The following is a 22,767-nucleotide window of genomic DNA, read 5'->3' as shown; positions in this document are numbered from 1 at the left end:
TTATCTTTGAGTGAGCGAGGGGCGGTTACCTGGGAGGGGCCATGGAGGGTGCTTCTGGGAGGTGGGTAACATTTTATTTCTTGATCTGGGTGGCAGTGATCTAAGTGTGTTTGTGAAAATTGATTAAGCCATCTCTCTATGATTTGTGCACTTTTCTGGATGTGTGCTTACATCAATACAAAAATTTACTTACAACACCTATGCAAAATGTTTATAGTAAAACAGAAAGCATGATGAAGGGGGGGCGATAGGACTGGCGCTAGCTAGAAGAGTGTCAATCATTTTCTCATATTCTTGACTCCCATTTCTGTACAACTGAATCAAACAAGGATAACTAACACACACACACACACACACACACACACTCACACATGCAATGTCTTCAGCCAGTATAGAAGTAGATAACCAATGTACAAGAAACCTGTTTTTAAAATCTGGACCTGAAAGTGGTAGGTAGGTGAAGGAAACTCCTCCAGCCAGTGTTATCACTGGCAGTTGTGGCAGGAACATTCTTTGGATATTTTATGTGTTGACGATGTTCGTTATTTTCTCATTAGACCTGTATGATTCCTGTGGCGGGTGTTGAAAGTGTGGTTAGTATTTTTTAAGAATGAGGATACTGAGCCGAAGAGAGTTTAAGGGACTTGTCCTGGGTCACTTAGCTCCTCAGTGGCCTTGCTGGGGACCCAAGCCTGGTCTGGTACCTGATTTCCGGATGTCGTTATTAAATGCTGCCTCTTCCTAAGTACTTGGAGGAAACTTCCAACTCACTGCTTACCTCTCAGGCAGTGTGAAAAACCACACAGAGCACATTGGACGCATTGCAGATGGTACTGGGATCATATGCATAAGATTATATTAGTGGGAAGGTGGCTTTTATTTGTTTGTTTTAACCAATAACCCTAGAAAGGATGAATGTTGAAACAAGGCTTCTTTGTATTCAACAGGGCTTGTGAACAGTGCCGGGATTCATGTATATCTGCGCTCTTGCAGGGTAGTTCCGAACATTCGAAGGACCACTGCTTCAGCCTTTTAAAGATTAGAGATATCAACCAGGATTAATGTTGCAGCTTGTTGTTAAGGGTGGTGCATAGGAGTCCCCTGGAATTCACAGGATAGAATGGTTGCTTTTCAGATGTTCATTTATGTATAACTTACCCACAAGAAAAGACAAAAACAGAACAACGGAAGAGAGAATAGAAAATAATTAGGGATACATTTTTTTTTTAAACCATAGTCATCTGATTATCAGAGTCAAATATGTATCTTGAATAAAGTTTGGCAAAACCAAAAAAGTTCAATGAATAGAAGAAAATTACCTGCTCTCCCCAAACCAGGGAGAGCCGAATGACCATAAACAATTACAGTGTTTCTTTTCAGAGCTTTTATATGTATAACACATGCTAAAAACAATAGAGTAAAGCTTTAGCCACTGTGTTGCTTTCTAGTTATTTTTTTCACATTATTGTGAACATTTTCCAATATCATTACATATTCTTATAAATATTATTTTCAATAGCTGCATCATAATTTGTTCAACCTCCCCCTTTATATTAGACACTTAGATTGTTTCCAATATTGTAGTGTTGTAAAAAGGGCTTTAATGAACATCTTACTCATAAATTTGAGTTCATCGCTGAGGATTTCCTGAGAATAAAAGTGGCATTTCCTCATCACTCTTTATAACCATTTTAAGCTCAGGGCGCATAATAGTAACACTTATTATGATGCTGGGGAAAAAAAATCATTGAAACAGAATGAACAGAAATTGGTTGGAATCCTGGCTTTACCACATACTAGCTGGGTGATCCTGGCTGGATCACAAAGCTCAGTGAATTGGGAATATAGTTTTCCATCTGATCAACCTATAAGGAGGATTAAATAAGTATGTAGATGTTTAGGAGCTTTGCTTAAATCAGACTCTGCCAAAGAATGACCTAAATTTTCATTGTCGTCTTGGAGATATTGACCAATTTTCCAGACTTTTAGCCAAATGTATGCTAATCCTTTTAGATTAGGGGCCCAACCAAGTATGATGCATGAGCCAAAGTCATCTCACTTCCAGTTTTTATGAATAAAGCTTTATTGGAACGCAACCCTGCTCATTCATGGATGTATAGTCTGTGGAGGCTTTCGCATTACAGTGACCGAGCTAAAAGTATTTATTATCTGGCCCTTTACAGAAAAACCTTACCGGATTCTGACCAACCACATAATATTTATTTCTGAAGTCATGAAAGATAAGTGCATTGTACTTCTAAAATCAACCTTTTTCTGCGATAGAGGATAGACCCAAGCTAGGTATGGCCGAGCTCACTTTATGGACGGAGATGTTACGTGTTACAAAAGGAACAAGAAGATTTGGGCCTCTGACTTTGATGGACACACATATCTTTTTAAATGTCCCTGAGAAAAAGCCAGGGTGGCCTCAGATGAGACTGGGGTGATTTTTATCAATGTTGTCTGTGATTTGGAGCAAAACCTGGCACTGCCCAACTTGAAGCTCCATTGGGAATATTTTGGAAGCATTCTTCATAAGAGTGTAGGATGGGCTCTCTGCTCTTGCCACTAAAATGACCTCTTTTTCTGAGATTGGCCCTGGGTCCTAATGCCTTGGACTCAGCTCCCAGAATGTCTGAGAGGTTCTGTCACCCTGTCCCTTTGGTGTGTAGATGGGGACTGGGCTTGGCAACGCGGCTCGGTTCAGGAGACTGGCCCCTGACTGTTTATCCTGCCTCCTATTCACAGTCCTTTTGAATGTCTCATACTGCTTCCAAAATACTTCAAAAATGAAGTTTGGGACAGGAAAATATGATTGGAGCAAAGCTTCGGAGATCCTGTTTTCTATCTGGACTTGGATTTGTTGGGAGGCAGTGAAGTATGGCGAGCTTTGGCGGTAGGCAGACTTTGGTTTGTGGACATTATTACTCGTCTCTGGTTGTATGACCTGGGGCTAATGAATAACCAGTACCGGCCCAGTGCTAAATACTGTTATGGAATAACAAGCATTGACTCCTGATGGGGGGAGTTTGGGATAAACAGTCCATAAATCCAGGACTCTAGAGGTATGTAAAAGCGGCCCTCTCCTATCCATGGGAGAGTTCTCGTGCTACAGTGGATCGCTGCCTCCCTCCCTCTATCCACAGGACTTTGTACTTTCTTCCGGTAGAGACCTAGCTCCTTCCCACCTGCTGAGGTTGGCATCATCCGTATGACTTCCTTAAGCCTGCCTGTAAAGTACAGGAGGAAATGTCTGTCTGGGCCCAAGCCCCAGGAAGCACCCATGTTTCTGTTTGCCTCTTTCGTGTTCGGTCATTGCCATCAGAAGAACATGGGTGGTTGGTCAAAAGAGGGTGAGAGTCATGAGGAGCAGGCCAGGACCCAAACGGAAGCCCAACGGAGCCACATCCAGGTCCGCTGGCCCTCAGACAGCCTACAGACATGTGAGGACAGAGTAATAGTTTTTGCTCTAAGTTACTGAGTTTGGGGCCAGTATTTTTGTGGCAAGAACTATCTGATACAGCCATGTTTCAGCTCACATGGAAGCCACAGTTGGTGGCTGTTCTACAGTGGCATCTACTAAACCCTGTGCCACGTGTTGGAAACATAGACCCAAACAAAAATACATTTTCTGCCCCTAGGAGAACACAGAATTGTGGTGGAAAAAGAAAGCGATAATTATGGTAAAGCTGGAAAGCAGTGGTGATGGTAGTAAGCCCAATGAATTACCAGGACACAGAAGGGTAGTTAGACCTGGGTTGAGGGCCCATTAGGTCGGGCTTCCTGGAGATCACATGGGAGCTAAGAAGCATTAAGTATTAAGCATAAGTATAAGAAGCATTAAGCATTATTTACCTGAGTAAATAAGGCAGGTGGTGCAAACATTATTTATTATCACCCAGGCAAGCCTGGTAAATAACTGCTAGGCTTTGGGACAGTCCTATGATGTCATCAATTTTATGATATTAATATGAACAACATTTAATGAACATGGTCTAATGCGAAGTCTTGCGTGTTTTGCTAGCCTCAACTCATTTAATCCCCCACTGTCTGTGTGTTCCGGTTTATAATCATTAATGATTGGCCCAATGGGTATCTGGGAGCCCTTGGCTCTGTATGGATGTCGAGGCTCGTTGATGCCAGAGAGCTGATGCTGTGATTGACACGCTTTGATTGTGTTGAGTCAGCGGCTGAATGTTGTTAAATGGAAAAGTTGTTCTTTGGACCTTCGTTTGGACAACTTGGTAGATTCTTATGGGTGCTGATGAGGCCGTAGTCATGAGTTCAGTCCCCTGCAAGGATCCATTAGATTCATTAGTTTGGAACTCATTAGTCAAAGGTAAGGTTTCCAACCAGTCCCCAGGGGTGGTATGGACAGAAAATGTATTGCAGGATTTCTTGGAGGGCACACCCCTGATGATGATAGCTGCGGTTTGCTGAGTTTGCAGTGCTCTGCTGGGCATTTTCAAAACACTTCATCAGCTCCTGTTTTGTAGATGAGCAAAAATGATGGTTACTTGCCCAAGGCTATTCAACTGCTTGTAATAGAACAATGGCCGTGCCTGTCTGGACCCAAAGACTGTGCTGTTTGTAAGTCACTTGAGGGCAGAGTTTCTCATCCTTGGCTTACATTGGAAATTGAATTGATATTTTGGGCTGGGCAGACCTTTGTGGTGGGGGGGCTATCCTGTGCTTTGTAGGATCCCTGACCTCAACCCACTAGATTATAGTAGGAATTCTTCCCTACCCTGGCTGTGACAACCAAAAATGTCTCCGGACATTGCCAAGAGTCCCCCTGGGGACAGAAATGCCTAATTGAGAGCCATGCTGTATGGCTCCTTGACCTCTAGTTTAAGGACTAAACCCGGCTTCATGTATCTGCTTGTACCCTCGGTTTCCTGGGCGTTTCTCAACTCTTGCTTGGCCTTCTAGGGCACAGATATTGGAAGTGGGCATCGCCTCCCCCGAAGTGTCCAACAGTCCTACTCAGGGCACTGGCTACAGGGGGTGAATACTTGGGGAAAGGAAATATATGAGAGAGAAGTCATCCCCAGAGGAGAGGACGACCCGTATGCGAGCTGTGCACACGTCTACATGTGCAATGCGGCGGTGCAGAGAACCCACTGAGCATAGCGCCTGGCGTGTGGATAATGCTTAATAAATGCTGGCTATTATTACTGTTATTATTAATACTGTTTATAACTACGACTCTTTTTTTTATATAAAATAAATAAATAACTAGTTTCCAGAACATACTCCCCCAGGCTTCCCGCTCCATTAATATTCAACTGACTTATTTAAATTTAATTTTTTCAAGGTCCTGTGTTTAATTTTTTAAAAACCCAGTGAATTATTAGCATTTTAATGAATAATGACATTTAATAAATAATAACACTAGCAAGGGCTCAAAATGTAAGCCATTTAGCACCCCGCCTATGTTTTCTGAGAAAAGAAACAGGACAAAAAAAATGCCTACAAGAAATTCTACACTGTGGCCAAACGTTCTCTGTACTTTGAGCTTCTGGCTTTTTTTTTTTTTTTCCCAATGCTGTTATCAATGGGATAATGGCCTTCAGTGTATCCAACTCTATATATTTTATAGGGAGAAGTGCCTAGCTAGAGTTAATTTTATTTAGAAATAACAGCATGTACTATGTACCAATAATTATTATAAGGGCCTTAGAAGTATTAGTTCATTTAATCCTTATAACAACCCTATGAAGTAGATACCATTATTGTTCCCACTGTCTTGCATGAGTACACCAAAGCACAGAGAGGGTCAATGACTTGCCCAAAGGCACACCTCTAGGAAGTACAGAGCTGGGGTTCAAACCCAGGCAGTTTGGCTCTACGATCTGTTTTCTTAACCATTATGCATATTGCATCTTCATAGACTAAGGAGGAGAGATGGGGGGTGATGTAGGAAATGGTTTTATTAGATATTAGGGGAAGCTAATGAATTTTCTGCTTCCTCCCTCAGCTGTTTCTCTAGGTATTTCTCAACAGTGATGCTAACTGCAAAACAGGTTGACCTCACATTAGATCTCAGAGACGTAGAGAGAGGGGCACACTGACAATAATCTAATCCCTTGTATTTATAGGGAAGAATAAAAATGCGTCTATAAACACATTTTATTTTATGTGCAGTGTGTGTGTGTGTGTGTGTGTGTGTGTGTGTGTGTGTTGGCTGTTCCTGTAAATTGGTTATCTACTTCTATACTGGAGGAAGACGTGTGTGTGTGTGTGATCTGTAGGTTGGCATGTATAGCCCTTTGCATTAACATATACATGTAAACTGAAGATCATAAAAAACATGCATGCAAAATATCATTTGATATTTTTACATTTTACTCTAGTAGTTATAGTTATACTTCTATGCAGAAATGAAATATGGTGAAACGTGGGTTGTTTTTTAAGCAAGAGGTTCAGTGATGCTCTGCGTTGCATCAGTGATGAGAATCCCATTTCTATAGGTGTCATGGCCAGTTTCCCTCCCTCCCATATCCAATCCCACTAGGACCTCCAAGCCTTTAGTCTTTCCACTGGTAGCTTTAAGTCCACATTTGAATTTTACCTCTTTTTGGAGAATGACATCGGAAGGACAGAATTCCTGTTCCCCACAGTGCTCACCCTTGGAGGCTCTTTCAAGGACAGAACCATCTTGGCCAGCTCGCTGACCCAGGATACTATTTCTGGGCTTTCCAATGGTGACAGTTTTAAATGCTGTCACACAGAGAAGGGAGAAGACTGGAGCGTTTAATAAAAATGTTATCAAATTAGAAACCAAGCAGGATCCAGTGTGAGCTCTGCTATAAATAACTTATGAAAACTGAAAAGATGTTTCTGTTAGCAAATTTAAAATAATCATTAGAATCCTTCAACAGATTGCTGCTAATTAGATTGAGAATTAAACAGCTTTGTATGAGTGCGGAGTTAATTAATAGCTCATTACTTTTTTAATAAGCCAGATTCATTTGGAAACAGAAGAGAGACAGCAAAGTTTATCATGGATGAGATGTTAGATTGGGATTATTTCTCCTTCCCTTGATGAGAGAAGGAGTTTAATTAAAGGAGGAGACACATTTGTATCATGAATGAGTTGCATCGAGAACCCCCAATGTAACGGCAGCAGCAGCTGGCCTTATTTTGAACGTCTCCATGGGCCACATGGGGTTAATAAAAGTTGTGCCCGAATCTCCCCACTCCACTTTTGAATTTCAATTCACTTACGAAATAATCCTTTTTGAAGCTGTACAGATTTATTGAAACTAGTGGAACTTCCTCCTACTCCGTATTGATTTTACTTTCACTCCAGCTACACCAGGATCTTACTTTGAAAGCAATTCCCCCATTTTCCTGCCTTCCTCCCTTCCTTTGCACTCCTATCCTCTTTTTTTCCCCCCTGCACAGCCTCAGATTTCATTATTTCTTCATCTGGTTTTCTGACCTTTGGTTGCCCTTTATATTACATAGCATGGAAACGGAACGGAGTGGAAAGAAATGAACAATTTCTGACTTTTAAGGCAAGTACATTCTCATTATCCCATATGGAAATGTTCTGTCCCACTGTTTGCAAGCATAGAGGAGCCCTGTTTCTACATCGCAGCCTCCCATCAATAGTTCTTGGCACCCTTGGGAGCTGGGTAGATTGAATTTGTCTTTGTGGGTGCGTATGTGTTTGTTAAAGCGTCGCTTACAAGTGTTCCCACCATTTTGCCTTTGAGCCAATGAAATAAACATTACCCTCAGATTTGAAAGACATGTTCGATGTCATCTGGTTATATGCTACTAGAACGCTAGATCCTCTGTGATCGATGTGGGTCTAGTTTTTGCTAAATCAATACTGTAATTTGGGTTCCTTTGTTGCATCTTCATTTACATATGAGGACGTTTCCATTCATGTAGGTTGGAGACTTCCCACCTGGAGTGGGAGGGAGGACAGAAGAGAATGCCTTTTTCAGGGAAATGTTAAATGTCTTGCCTGGTGATGAGACGATGTCCCTCTTGGCACTGAACTGTGGCATGCAAATGAGTTTTCATTTTTTAAACAGATGCTGTGGCTGACTACTAAGCATGAAAGTCTGATAACTTGGAGCTCATTGTAAGAGCTGTTTGCCCGCTCCAGGAGTAATTAGCATGACCTGTTTCTCCAAAGGTGATTAATTCTCAGAGTAATCCATTATACAACTTTTTCTCGAGATCGAGATCGGTTTGTTCCTTTTTTTTCCAGATGAGGATTTGGGCTCTTCATCTCCCTGCTTTTGAGGTCTCGCTCCTCACTGGATTAGTTTTTCTTCTTTAAACAGTTCTGATCGCAGAGCCTAGATCTAGCTAGTGGAGAACTAAAAGAAGTGGATGTATAGATCTTTAGCGAAGAACCAAAGAAGTCCCATTGTGGGACTGTTCCTGAGGAACAGTCAAGCAGTATTATTGTGAACAGGGACTCACCCTTCTGCACCCAGACTACACGGAGGGTCTCAGCTGCCTGCTAGCATCTGGTCCCCACCTGCCTCTCCGGCCACTCTTCTACTCCTTACCTTTTACCCACTGCGTCCAAACTATAACTTGTGCTTCCCTGCCCTACCGAGCCTCCCTTTCTTCTTTCCTAGCCATTCCCAACAACTGAGACATAGTAGGTGCTTCATAAATATTTGATGGATTTGTCGTTGTTGGGTAAGTGTGTGTGTCTCCTGTGTCATCTGAATTTCTTCCCTCCCTCTCCTATTGGACTTGATCTGGGTGGCTCTACCCAGTCGATGGGGTAGGGCTTGAGTCTCTGGGGTCAGTGCAGGATTGGTGTGCCTTTCCCGGATGCCAGGGTATGTGGGGTCAGAAAAGAGGCCTGTCACATCTGAAGGCAGGTGTCTCTGGCTCCCTCCCTTCGTCTTCCTCTCCACTTCTGCCAGCACCACCCAAACCACCCTCAGCTCTCACCCACCTGGTGTCTACACAGGTTTCCTATTGAACCTCCTTACCGCTTTTCCTGTTGCTCCAAAACTCATTTCCTGGGAGAAGCCAGAGTAATTTTTAGTAGATGTTTGATTAAAATCTGCAGTATATACAGAAAGGGACATGGACCATGCATGTAGAGCTTGATGAATTTTCACAAACTGAAGGCAGCCAGCCACGAAACAGCAGCCTGATGAAGAAGTAAGACATCATCAGCACTCTCTGTGCTCCAGCCCCTCCCTTCCCAGTCCCTGTTCCCCTTAAAGGGAACCACTGTCCTAACTCGGGGGCAGTTTCTAGAGTCATCAACCAGGCTTTGTCATGGTCCTACTTAAAACTCGCCGATTGCTTCCCGTTGCTCCTGAATTAAAAGTTAAACTTTTTACTGTTTTGTATTAAACCCTTTAATTCATTTTCAACTCCTCTCTCACCTCTCTCTTCTCTCCTTCTCTATTATCTGGTCACACTGGTTGTCCTTTAACTGCTTAGACATGCCAGGTTCCTTTGCAATCTCAGGACCTTTGCACAGGCTGAGCTCTCTGCCTGGAATGCTGTTTCTCCAAATGCCTTCCCCACTTCATATCTTAGCTTCAAATGCCACCACCTCAGTGAGGCCTTCCTAGGCCACCAGACCCCAACTGGCCTTTTCTCATTGAGTCCCCCTCTGTCACATCTCCTGTTTTTTTCCTATATTGGTTGTTGTCTATAATATATTGGTTTTTTATTTTATGCTTGCTACTTGTCTTTTTTACTTGAACACCTGCTCAAGTGAATAGAGGGACCACGTCTGCCACATCCTCTGCCCCTAGTACAGTAGGTGCTAAATAAATATTGGATGAAAAAAATGAACAGAAAGTAGACTGAGTAGGAATGTCTAATCTCAAGGGACCGAAGGCAGGGAGTGAAGTCATGTCCCACAGTAAAGAGCTCAGAGGTGATGAGAGACCAGGCTGAGTGCCTGGTCCTGGTGGGCACACGTGGTTCCTGAGCCCCGGACGTGTTGGAGACCTTTATGTCTGGCGAGTTTTGAATGACATGGGCTACGACTTTCCAGCTGAGTAATCAGCAAGAGGACTGGGCCCCAAACCCATTTTGTTGTGTGGACACAGTCTGCTGTGTCTTTCATCCTCCTCTCTATATGAAGTCTGGTCCCTTCCCCATGCTGTCCTGATATTATCATTCATCAGACCACAGTCCCTGCATAATGACACTTGCGTCCTAGCCATTGCTTTATCGTGTGCTGGAGAGTAAGGAAAACAGCAGAGAAAGGGAGGGAAAAATAAAATCGGAAAACTCAGTAAGGGCTTGACCTCCTTGCCAGCCCCTCAGGTATGGCCATCTAATTACTGTGGGGGGCTGGTCTTGGAGTTTAAGTGACTTTATCCTTGATTGATGCCAGCGGCGATGTATTTGGCTAATGCATTTTTTATTACTCTAAAATAGAGACTTAATGAAGATAAGGTTATTTGCATTTTTTTAAAAAAAGGTTTTTAAATTTCAGACCTTAAAAATTCTGTTTGTCCCATCGCATGACTCAGAGCGGTGATTCTAGCAGACTTAACATGATGTGTCTGGTAAGATGTTTATTTTGTTTTTCACATTGTTGGCTTCAAGTGCGTTTTTTTCCCCCTCTTTCTCCGCAGTGCTGTGGAATTTGTAGTGCAGGTTTTGAAGAGGTCCTCGTAAGCCGATAAAGGCAATTCTAATAGAAGACCCTTGAGAGGGCAGATTCTTTATCTGTCCTCCAGCCCCTACCCCCAATGTGCCCCTCAAGTCACATGTTTTGGTTATTGCTGTATAACAAACAAATCCCCCCCCCCCAATTTAGTGAGTTAATAGCAGTGTATTATTCTCTCTCATGGTGCTCGGGGTTGCCTGGATTCAGCTGTGCGGTCCCTTCTTCAGGTCTGTTATGAGACTGTGGACGGATCGTGTTGGGACTGGAGCTATGCAAAGGCTCAACTGGGCTGGATGTCCAGGATGGCTCCCTCACGTGATTGGAAGTTGATCCTGAGCATCAGCTTTGAACTCAGTTTGGGACTATCATGACCTACAAGTAGCTTCTCTGTGTGGCTCCAGTGTGGCGACTAAGAAACTAGTGTCCCCAGAGGCAGGAAACACAAGATGCTAGGCAAGTTAAGAGCTATGCCTGGAGCCAGCCCAACATGACTTCTGCTATACTTTATTGGTCAAAGTAGTCAAAGTCCCCTTCCCCTCCAAGATTCAAGGGGTGGAGATATAGACGCTCCCTCTTGATGGCTCAGTGTCAAGATCACATTGCAAAAGAACATGTGGCATGGGAGATATTGTCGCAGCAGCCATCTTTGGAAGATCCAGCCAGCCACACTTTCTCTCCCATTTCTTTAGCTTTCCCTGCCTGTTGTGATCCCAAAAGGCAGCGTGCCTTGGGAAGGATCCCCTGTATGGAGCAATGACCCAACATTAATTCACCGCTGACGTCTGGCATGGTGAAGGTATCATGTCAACAAATATAAAAGATGTCAGATTAAGGTGCCATTGCTTTCCATGCTATGTTAAGAGTTTTAAATTGTTTTTCTGGAGTTTTGTAACCACCATGTAGGAACTGAGTTCCTGAAGATCCTTCCTTTACTTCTTGCGTTTAATAACCCTCGAGAGTAAGCCTGTTTTAATTTCTGCCGGCGTCGTGTAATTGCGGTATTGATCCTTTGAGTTGAGAACAAAATACCTATTAATGCAGCTGACTCCATCTTCCTGTGGCGACATTAACCTGAACTTGGTGTTAAATGACTGTCGTCTTTTTTTTTTTCCTGCTGCATCATTTATTCCAACTTTTGAAAAATCCTAATGGAAGATGGTATCTTGTCTTCTACTTTATTCTTTAACCAGAGGACATGACATTCTTCAAGTGGTATAGCCATGTTAGTTTTCAGGAGAGATGAGTCAAGCGGATTGGTAAATGCGTGGCTTTTTTTCTTTCTTCCTTTTCTTGGCCGCCTTTTCTTTTAGCAAACTTTTCTAAAGGTGATGAATAGCTAGGAAGACGAACTGTCCACCCTCTGCAGACTAGCTGTCTCCCACACACTCCTTGCTGCATATCAATCTGAGACTCTTTTCCCCTCTCACTTTCCCTACTTGAAGGTGTTGAGTCCATGTTCCTTGCAAATTCTTTAAACCAGCCTGCACCCTTTTCCCTCTTTACATGGAAACAGAAACAGAAGAGTTAAAGTAAAATTTAAAAAATATATATTTTTATTTAATTTCAGTTTCCACTTTCCTCACACATGCATGTATCTTGCTAAACTGGGGTGGAGGAACGTTCACCCTTATCTTCTGTTTGATGTTTTATGAACTTTTGGACCCAGAAACATGGGGCTGGAAGGGATCTTAGGAGAACCAGTCTAAACCTTGATGTTATTCATGAGGCCCAGAGAGGGCAGGTGGTTTGCTCGAGGCAGCCCAGCAGTTTGGTGACTGGCATGCCTGGCCTGTTGCACCAGACTGCTATTGTCGGTCGTTACCTTGTCTCGTCTGTGCTGGGGCAGAGTTAGCTTATCCAGGCTCGTTCTGTCTGGAGCAGGCTCTCCAGCGATCTGCCTCCCCACCGTTGTGAGTGAAAGGCCTCAGTGTGTCCAGAGCACTGGACATGAGAGACTAACATCTGGCGTATTGAAAATGACTTAGTTTGAGGCTCAACCTTCTCAGCCACCCAAGAGTGGAACACTTTCCATCAAAGGTCACAGGAGAAGGGAACAGCTGTCACTGAAATCCTGCCATGAGCCATGGTGATATGCTATCTTATGTAACATTTATTTTCACGTTGCCCCGTGGCATTCCTTAAAGGATGCAAACATTGAGAATTTGGTGTAACGAAGCCCATAAGAAAGGGCAGAGATGAGATTGAACTACTGATGGGGTCAGTTAAATTATTGGCCCTCTTAACAAGGAGGGGTGGGGCTGGGGACAGGAAGCTGGAAGCATTTGACTCCATCTGTGTAGACCAATGGCATTACGTCCTGTGCGTCAGCGTCATCAGAGGGCTTGTGAAAGCACAGATCATTGGGCCCGCCGCCCAGGGTTCCTGATCCTAGGCTTGAGATGGCTGAGAATTTGCATTACTGACATGCTTCTGCTGCAGGCCTTGGGCTGACGCCCCCTTACCTCTGACCTTGACCATACATACCCTCCCTTCCTCTGGCCACCTGGCCGTGTTTTCACACCCCAGCCAGCTGGATGAGAGCTAAGTTTCTCTTGCAATGACTGGTGGTTTTATTTATTGTAAGAGGGCCTTGGAAATAAGGGTCCCCTTTGGTATCTTGCGCTCTGGAATGGCCAGATACTTGAAAATAGTATTCCACATGAGAAACAATTAGAGGATGCTTTGAAATAGGATGTAATTAAGAGCACAGCAGCCACCGCATTTTATTGGGCATCTGCTGTGTGCGTTACGTGCATTATCTATTTAATACTCCGGACAACCTTGCAAGGTAGCTGTTGTGATGTTACCCACGTTTTATAGATGAGGAAATGAATTCCGTGAAGAGTCTGCCCTCGTGAGTTATGGAGCTGAGATGAGACTCTGTCAGTCTTCTGCCGGGTTATGCCTTTCAGTGACATTATGCAACTGTTTTACAAGTCCAGAGAGGAAGGACAATCCCCAGTGTCAATGACATCAGCAACACGAGCCAGTCCCATCTACCATGTTAAGCGCCTGTTCTCTGCCCAAAACTGTGCCACCCGTTTTGCATACCTCACCATGTTTAAGCCATGTCACTCACTACCCCTGCAAGGAAGGTACCTATTCTTTCTGTTTTGCAGGGGAACCTGGTAGCTAAGGGAGGTTACACAGCTCACCTGAGGTCACAGTTGCTAGGTGACAGAGTCGGGCTTTCAACCTGGGTGTAGCAGCTTTCAAAGCCTGGTCTCTTAGCTGTTCTGTTGACAGGCCGGATCACGCCTTTGCCAAGATTTTTGCCTGCCACCTCAGGGAGTGGTAATGTAGCTGGTGGCCCCGGGGCTTTGGGAAGTGGAAAAAAACTGGGGGCAGAGATGAGTTCCATTGACGTGGAGCTTAAGGAAATTCAACCAAAATCTTGTTGGAGACCCTCCTGTGTCCTGGGCTGGGAGCTGTGTTCAAGGTGATGGTGGAAAAGGGCTCAAGACTCTTAATGCTGACATTTATAGAGCTTTTTTCTGTGACCCAGAGTGAGCCACTGAAACAGTAGGTCGTAGAAGTGGCTTCCAAATGACCGTCATCTTTCTTTATTTCTGTGGTGTCACTACCGAGGAGCGGAGGTGAAAATAACCCCTGGAATTTATGAAAAGTGCTATAGGAAAGTCATGGAGTGCAATTACGTGTGGGGGACACATGCGCAGGTTAATGCCTCGGCCCGCCATGTAGTGCTCTGTGATGTGTGTTTTCCGCCGGATGGGAGATGAGAGATAGGAGTTAAATTCTTATTGCGGTGAACCTTATTTCCTAAGAGGAGCTGAAAATGAATCCAGAATAGGCTTTTTATCATATCAGTGTTTCTTTTTTTCCCCCATTATCACTCTTCTAAAGAGCCGTTTTAGATATTTTTTTTCCTCTACTAATCTCTCCTCTTCATGAGATTACATGGAATAAGATTTTTGTCAGGTAGGGTTGAGCTTGGAAGGGCCACAAACCCTTGCGAAATATACAAGATTGTTTTGTGTCCCCCACCCCCCCGAACAATTTTTGCTCTTTTGGGTGTGATGCTGTCTCCATTGAGGGTGCAAGGTTTATGTAAAGCTTTGTCAAGTCAACGAATGGAGTGTCTGGGTTGGGGTTTCTGGGCAGGGGTGGAAATCCTGTTTTCCCAGGGCTGTAGATAGCCTTTGGTTTCCTCTCAAAAGGCTCTCAGCAAGGTCTCTAAAATTTGCTTCTTGTGGTCCCTTTCAACAACATGTGTTTTTGGGAAAGAGATTTGTCCCAACCAGGGTGCCTTTAGCAAGAGTGTAGGTTGCTGCTGTCCCTATACTCCTGGGGTGTCTAACCTCACAGGACCTGCTGTCCGCCCTAAAGTTTCCACCAGTGGTTTTAGAGGAAGGTGGGGCCTGTTGGGAGTGGGTGTGGATGGTGAGAGTCGTGGGGCCAGACTCTGCTCTCTGTATTGGCTGGTGGACCCCGTGACAAGAGACCAGTGTTGACCACCACGAGTGGGGACAGGGAATGGGCGAGCCTTTGGGGGGTGATGAATGAAGTTATGGGGTTGGTGATTTGCCAGACTGGCACGGGTGGGGTGGGGGTGGCAGTAGATATGGGCCACTTGGTCGAGGAAGCTGACATTTTATCTCTGCTCTTTTCCTTCTCTGGCTCAGTCCTCATCTTATCGCCCCTTTCCCGCCAGGCTGACCTTCCCATCAGTTATATTCTTCCTCTGCCTTCATTCCTTTGTTCTATGTTATTCTCCCACTTTTCTCTCTGTGTCTTAGTTTTGGTTCTCCCCAAAGCTCACCTTGAGACAAGGATATGAGTGCAAGTAGTTTATTCTAGAGATGACCTCAGGAAGCACCCGATAGAGTGTGGGGTTGTGAGACAGGGAAACGTGGAAAGCCCACAAAGAGTGGGTTAACGAGTGGGTTCCTGCCGTGGGCAGCTGGAGGGCAGTCCTGCTGGGGACCCTCAGAGACATGGTGTGAGACACACTGTAACTACTCCCAAGGGACGTGGAAGCTGGGATATTTCTCCACCAACTGTCACTTCTGGCCTGCTTTGTCCCCATGGCCAGAAAATGTCCTTTTGCCAAGGTGCAGACTGCCATCGGTGTAGACAGGAGGTGTCTGCAGGCACTGACTTTTGGGGAGCATCAAAGCAATGTGGGTGGCTGACCGATACTGTCTTTTTTTTTTTCTGGCTCTTTACACCTTAATATTAAAACGAAGTAAATATTGTGTTGGATTTATTGAAAATGTGCTTACATCTGCTATTCCCAGTGTAAAAATTAGGTCAGCTGAATATTTCATTTCCCAACATTAGTTATACACATTTAAAAAATTATCTGGGGCGTGTGTGTGTGTGTGTGTGTGTTTATGTTTATGTGTATGTGTGTCAGTGGCCTCCAATGAAAAGCTAGTCTTCTTCCAAATTTAAGTACATTAGTTATATAATCGGAGCCATCCAGCCCACTACTTCGGCTTATTTCCTTTCCTGAGAATTGCCCCTATTGTTTTGTCCTTGTCTGGCTAAGCGTCCCTTTTCCCCATTAGGCTATGATCTCGGCCACGGCAGGGCCTGGGATAAGAGCCCTGCCTGTCCCTGACCTTCAGTCAGGGCCAGGAATGAAAGAGACGTTTGTGATGGCTTTGGAACGAAAACTGTGTCGATGCAGCCCTGAGGCCGGGGAGAAGCTTCAGGTTTTATTTCAAGGCCTGTTTTGATGATGCTTGAACTTGCGTCCTCTTTTTAATTCACAGACAGATTCGGGTGTTGCCTGAGTTTAAGGTGACCCGACACTGACTCAAAGCAGTGGGTTTACAGTCCGTCCATATTCTTGAATTTCTAAAGGGAGTTGTCCTTGCCCAGGTAAGCCTCTCTCTATGTAATACACATAGTCCTACCTTCCAGGGTCAATGTGACTAACGCGTGGATGGTGATTGCATCCCTGCTGCGTGCCAGGCACTGCATGAGGCCTGTAGGGGCTTCCAGGGGAAACACACTTGTGACTCCTGCCCTCGAGGTGCCCCCAGGCTAACAGAAGGGAAGTCTCAAGACCAGAAATGATGACCCGGTGAGGACAAATCAAGGGCTGTGGGGACACCGAGATGGGCACCATCTCCCGTGCTGCTGCTGGCTGGGTGGGGACAGTCAGAGAGGGTCTCCATGACGAGCTGCGCTTGGTTGGATTTGAGTTGGGCTTGGTAGGGTTAGATATGCAAACATGAGAATGAGCCTTTGAGACAGAAGCAGAGGCCCAGAGGTGCTGTGGGCAGGGTGGGACTGGGAAACACCATTTGTGAAGGGGACAGTTGGGACGCAGGGATGGAAGACGAGGTTGGGCAAAGTGTGGATGGCTTGGATGGGGTGGAGATGGCTCGGGAAGCAAGATGTCCTATCACCTGACCCTCCCGGTATCTTCAGGAAACAGGCCCAGAGCAGGGAGGGAGAGGCCACGAGGAGCATCGGATGGGGGCAGGCAGATGTGGGTCCATCCCTTCTCCCAGCTTGCTGTGTGTCCTTCATAAAATTGCTTCCCCTCTCTGACCCATACTTTCTTCATCTGTGGCTAACAGGACACCATTCCTGACCTACTGACCACACTGGGTGTCATGACGTTCAAAGCAGGTGGTGGGTCTGAAATTATCTTGTGAACTGTAAGATTCCACATACATGCAGGAAATCCTGACTACTTATTTTATTTTACTTTTTTGGATCTGGGGTATAGAGGATAGATTTAATCATACCCTTCCGCTCATGGCATACAGATTGATCATTATTATTATGGAGAAATGGCCAAGTGGCAAGACTGCTGCCTTACTGCCTTTACCAAGGATAGACAGACATGGCGTGAAGGAGAGGCTTGTGCTGTCTGATTTGGGGCCTTTTGCAAGGCTGGAATAAATCCTGAGTCTAGCCCAGCAAGGGAGACCGCAGGGCTGAATATAGTGGGTGGTGTGAGAAATATCTGTCAGATGCATATAGCCAGTTCACACGACAGGCGGGCCATGGGGCAGATGAAGGGAGTCAAAATATGAAACCATTTAAAAGTTTCTGAAAGCTGCGTATGCAATTACGGGGTGTCTAATGTGCTGTGAAGCCAGGGGCATGGCGTGCGAGTACTTAAAACATGGCCTTTGTGTGCCGTTGCTGTGTTTAGCATTTATCCTCGAAGTGGTTTTTCCCCTTAAACATATAATTTGGTTTGCTTCAAACTAGGGAATCAGCTTCCAGCAGTATTGAGTCCATTCTTCATCCTTTAAGGACACATTCCATCAAGTTAGGGGCAAATGGTGAGGCTTCGGTTCGGGCTTTGAAGAGTCTCACCCCACAGGGTAAGGGAGCCCTAAAAAAAAGGGAAAAAAGTCACCCTTTTGAAGAGCAGGCTGACAGACCACGGAGAGCTTTCTATTTAATAAATCCTCATGGAGTACCTAGGAAGGGGGGACATAGTCTAGGCATTCTAGTTGTATGACTCTGTGTAATCTATCAATGACCCTATGAAGTAGGTGCATTCATCTCCATTTTACAGAGGGGGAAACTGAAGCAGAGAGGTGGATTAATGTGACCCAGGTCTTCCAGAGGAGGCTGGAGCCCAGGAAGTCTGGCTCCAAGGTCTGTGTTTTTAACCACTATGCTGTGCCGCCTCTCTCTGGCTGTAAGCAAAGGGAGTCTTAACTGCAAATTAAATATTTGATTTTATGAAGCACGGGTCTGTGATAAAGTTCCAGATCTCAGTGTCCTCAGGCCCCCTAGGCTTCTTCCCATCCTCGGGGATGGGTGGGCTGGCTGGCACCCTGCCCAGAATCCTGCTGTCTGGGCCTTCCTCATGGGGCTGGCTGGGTGGCGGGCAGGTGCAGGGCCTTGGGTGTCATCTTCAGGAGCTTTCTCGCTCACCTTGTACACACACAGCCTGTGTGGGTCTTATATGCATATTAACGTGAGCTGCTTTTCATGTGAGAAGAGAAATTTGTGAAGAAAAATTTCACAGAAGACACTTAGGATCACAGAGTCCTGTGCTTTCTGCTCTAAGGAGCCGTGGCTGGGGTTCAGCCATCTTGAGGTGGTGTGGCTGAGCTATTCCCTTGCCTTCTGGGCTTAGGTGTCTCTTTCTTCAAAATGAATGTGGGAAAAAGAATCCTTGTGCCTCTTCTGACTCTCAAACTCTGAGAGTCAGGAGAGTGAGGTGTTTACCATCCCAAGGAGCCCAGCTGCCTGGGTTTGAATCCCATCACCCTCCGTGACCAGCTGTGTAACCTTGGGCAAGTTCCTCAGCCTCTCTGTGCCTCCACTCCCCCAACTGCAAATGGAACTGTAATGGCATCGTGTCACAGAATTGCCATGAGGATTGTGAACAGTGCCTGGCGAAGAGCAGGCGCCTTGCGTTGGCTGTCAGTGTCGAGGCTGTTCATTTTGCTTTCCCACATCATCGGCTTTGTTGTCTTCATGGCTACCGATTTTGAGTGGAGCTTGTGAGGCAGGCACTCACGGTGACTCTGCAAGGTCCCTTTGACTTAACCCCATTTTCTGAGCCAGGAAAGAGAGATTAGGTGACCTGCCTGAGGGTGCACAGTCTGTACGTAGCAGACTGGGATAGGAGCCGGCCTTGCTCTGACCCTACAGCCCAGGCCCCCTTCACCGCCTCCGGCGCCTCTTCCTGTTGTACACCTTCCCGGCTCCCTTATGAGGCCTCACTCGGAACCAGGGCGCCGAGGCCCGTGTGTGGCTGCAGCATGTCTTTGCAGATCCAGCCCTTATCAGTAACTGGGAGAAAGCCCGTTTGTCCGCTGTTCTGAGTGCTCTTCTGTGGATGGATTTATGGTCACCAAGGCCTCCTGGTACTTGGGCCAAAAGCTTTGGCTTTCTAATTTAATCTCCTCCAAAATTACCTGGGCCTTCGTTCTGGCCGTCGCCTGCTTGTGTGCTGGGCGGAGGGGAGCGGTGAAGCCACCCCGGCTGATTTATGCCCTCTGGAAGGAGAGCCTGGGGCCTCCAGTCTCCTCAGCCACAGCCTCCTGCCCTTGTCCCTGGTCCTCACATACAAGCAGCACCTTAATGAGCCGGCCTGCCCTGTGGATGCACCGGATTCCAGCCCCGTCCAGCCAGCACTTGGGGGCTGTGAGGGATTGGCTGGCGTTCTCTGTCCATCTGCAAGGGCCCTTGTTAGTATTCCAGGCAGGCAGGGCTGTGGATGGGGGAGCCTGCTGGGTGGAGAGCTGGCCGGGAGGGGAGGACGCGCTTCTGTCCAGAGGCCTGGGGGGAGAGATGGGGAGCAGGGCTCCTGCCTGAGGCTTGGGCCCCAGTTACCGTGAAGCTCTTCCTCGGGAGCCGACGCCTAGGGGACTTTTCTGTGCTGTCACTGCGGGGATCACAGCCCTTCCTCTCATGCTCGTTAATGGCTTGGATCACCTAAGGAAGGAGTTTACAAACCCTGCAGTTCTGATAGTGTCAAGAAGAGAAGGCGAGTGATCTGATCTCTTGTCTGCAGCCAAGTGGTGGGGAGAGAGAGGGAAAGAGAGTGACAGCTGGAGGCTGGGGGGATATTTGGGGGTGAGGGTGGAGAAGCCACACTGATGCGTTCAGACACCACAGGGCCTCCTGGCCTGAGCGCCCAGGAACAGGAAGGCGGTGGGCCCTGGGCCTTGTGTGTGACCATAGGTCCTGAATTCTAATCCTGCCAGCGACTCACGGACTCTGACAGTGACTTAACCTCCCTTCTTCTCCATTCTCAGCTGTAAAGCTGTAAAATAGCAATAGTGAGTTACCTTTCGGAGCTGACAGGAGAGATTACTCATGGCAAGGTAGAAGGACAAGGTGTCACTGGGTATAAAATGGCTCGGTCACAGGCCAGCCGGCCAATGCGCATGGAACTGGAGCCTCAGGTGTGACAGCCACCCCCCGTGTTGAAATGGGCTCAGTCCCTCTTGAGGAGACTAGTTGGTGTGAACACTCTCTGCAGGCGCCCCATTGGGAGTGGGACTTAATCTCCAAATGCAGAGAGTGTGAGGGGCCTCTCAGCTCTGCACTGTGAGCTCCAGAGCCCCCCATGGTGCTGGCCCTGCTCCCACCCTGCAAACTCTTTCAGGGTGCTGGGCCTCTGCACACCCTGTATCCCTTGCCGGTATCACCTTCCATCCTTAACGCCTACCGTCCCTCAAAGCTCGGCTCCGGCATCGTCCCCTTCTAGAAGGTTCCCCTATGATGTGCTCTCATCTTCCTCCATGCTTGGGGCACACCTCTGTTAGCCCTTTCACAGCCGGGTACACGGCCTGTCTGTAATATTCATTCGACAAACATGCATTAAGTACTTATTCTGTGCTGACACTGTTCTAAATGCTGGAGATGCAACCATGAACTAGACGAAGACCTCAGGCAGTGAACACCTAAATGGAGAAATATGCAAAAGAAACAGGATTGTGGTGAGTTCTCTGAGGGAAGGAGCTGGATGATGGAGAATGATGGTGACAGGGGTCACTTTGACTGTGGTGCTTGGGGAAGGCTTCCCTGAGGAAATGGCATTTAGGCTGAATCCTGAAGGCTGAGAAGGAGGAAGTCTAGCAAAGAGAACAGCATCCCAGGAATGGGGAACAGCAAGCAGGGGGGCCCTGAGTTGGGAGGATAGCTTGGTGTGTTCACGACCAGAGAGAAAGGTCATCATGGCTGGTGTGTAACGGGGTCAGCAGAGAGTGGGATTGGGACTAGATCACCTGGGCCCCACAGACCATGGTTAGGAGTCTAGATTTCATTCTTTAAGTGCCCTGGGAAGCCATAGGAAATTATATGAACTGATGTAACTTCCTAAGGACCATTCTGGCTGCTGTCTGGAAAACAGATTAGAGGGACATGAAAGAAATTGGATGACTGGTCCCAGAATTGATTTAAGATACTGACCTGTCATGTGTGTGCATGTTTGTGTGTGTGTGTGGGTGTGCATGTGTGCACATGCACATGTCTTCATGTTGTTGAATTCTGCAAACTGGGTTTTCTAAGAGTCTTTTCTCTTTGGTGAAAAATAATCTCTATTAACGAAAACTCGACAAGTTATTGGGGGATTTGGAAGTAGTGGGTAGAAATGGCCCAGGGTACCTGAAAACTTTACTGAATGTTTGAGAGACTTTGAAAATATGCAGATTATAAAGCTGAAGTACACGTTTGAGCATGAAGTACCCACCTGCCCTGATATCTGAACAGAGATTTGCATGTTTTGTGAGTTGGAAAAGGTATGAGTTTAGTCTTTATAATAAGCATAAAGAAAAAGGGTCTTGCCCACCAAACTCTTCCTAGATACAGCACTTTCCCTCACTGGGATTTTTCTTTTAATGCTTGTTTTTTGTGTGTGTTTTATCAATAATACGTGCTCATTATGTAAAAATTAAAAAGAGGAAATACAGAGGCAGCCGGTTAACTCAGTTGGTCAGAGCGCAGTGGTTATAACACCAAGGTTGCCGCTTCGATGCCCGCATAGGCCACTGAGCTGCAACCTCCACAACTAGATTGAAACAACTACTTGGCTTGGAGCTGATGGGCCCTGAAAAAACACACTGTTCCCCAATTAAAAAAAAAAATTAAGAGAGAAAATGTAAGAATGTTTCTTGGCATTCTATCAACTGAGCACAAACACTATTAGCACTTGGTGTGTTGTCATCCCCTCTTTTCTTGTGTATAGGTTTATTTTTTATATACAGTATAGTTGTGTGTGTGTGTGCATGTGTGTGTGTGTGTGTGCATGTGTGTGTGTGTGTGTGTGTGCGCGCGCGCGTGCGTGTGTGTAAAATTTTGTAAGCTGGTTTTCTTCCCACACCATTGTCAAGCACTTACTCTTTTTATTAGTCAGGATGGGTTAGGTTAGGCTGCAATAACAAATAATCCCCGGGGTCTTGGGGGCTTGAAAACTACAGAAGTTTATTTCTCTTTCACTCTCACGTCTGTTAAGGTGGGCTGGAGCCTCTGTGCAGGGTCCTCTTTACTTGGCAACTCACGGAAATGGAGCAAGCATTGTCTGCAATGTTGTTGTTCACTATGGCAGATGGAAAGAATGCTCCAGAGTGCCTCAAATCAGCATTTAAATGTCCGGGATGGAAGTGGGCTACCACTTTCACTTCAGTTCATTGGCCAGAACTAACCACATGGCCCCACTCCACCACAAAGGGGCCAAAGAGTGC

General features: G+C 46.0%; 1 protein-coding gene across 1 annotated transcript in view; it reads left to right on the top strand.

Annotated features, from left to right (window-relative positions):
• PTPRT (protein tyrosine phosphatase receptor type T) overlaps window positions 1–22,767 on the top strand; it is a 1,070,914-nt gene that overhangs the window by 68,971 nt on the left and 979,176 nt on the right. The gene's annotated exons all lie outside the window — the stretch shown is intronic.

The sequence above is a fragment of the Hipposideros armiger genome, unplaced genomic scaffold (genome assembly GCF_001890085.2).
Source record: "Hipposideros armiger isolate ML-2016 unplaced genomic scaffold, ASM189008v1 scaffold_31, whole genome shotgun sequence".
Classification (NCBI taxonomy): domain Eukaryota; kingdom Metazoa; phylum Chordata; class Mammalia; order Chiroptera; family Hipposideridae; genus Hipposideros; species Hipposideros armiger.
This window is presented reverse-complemented; position numbering and strand designations above follow the sequence as displayed.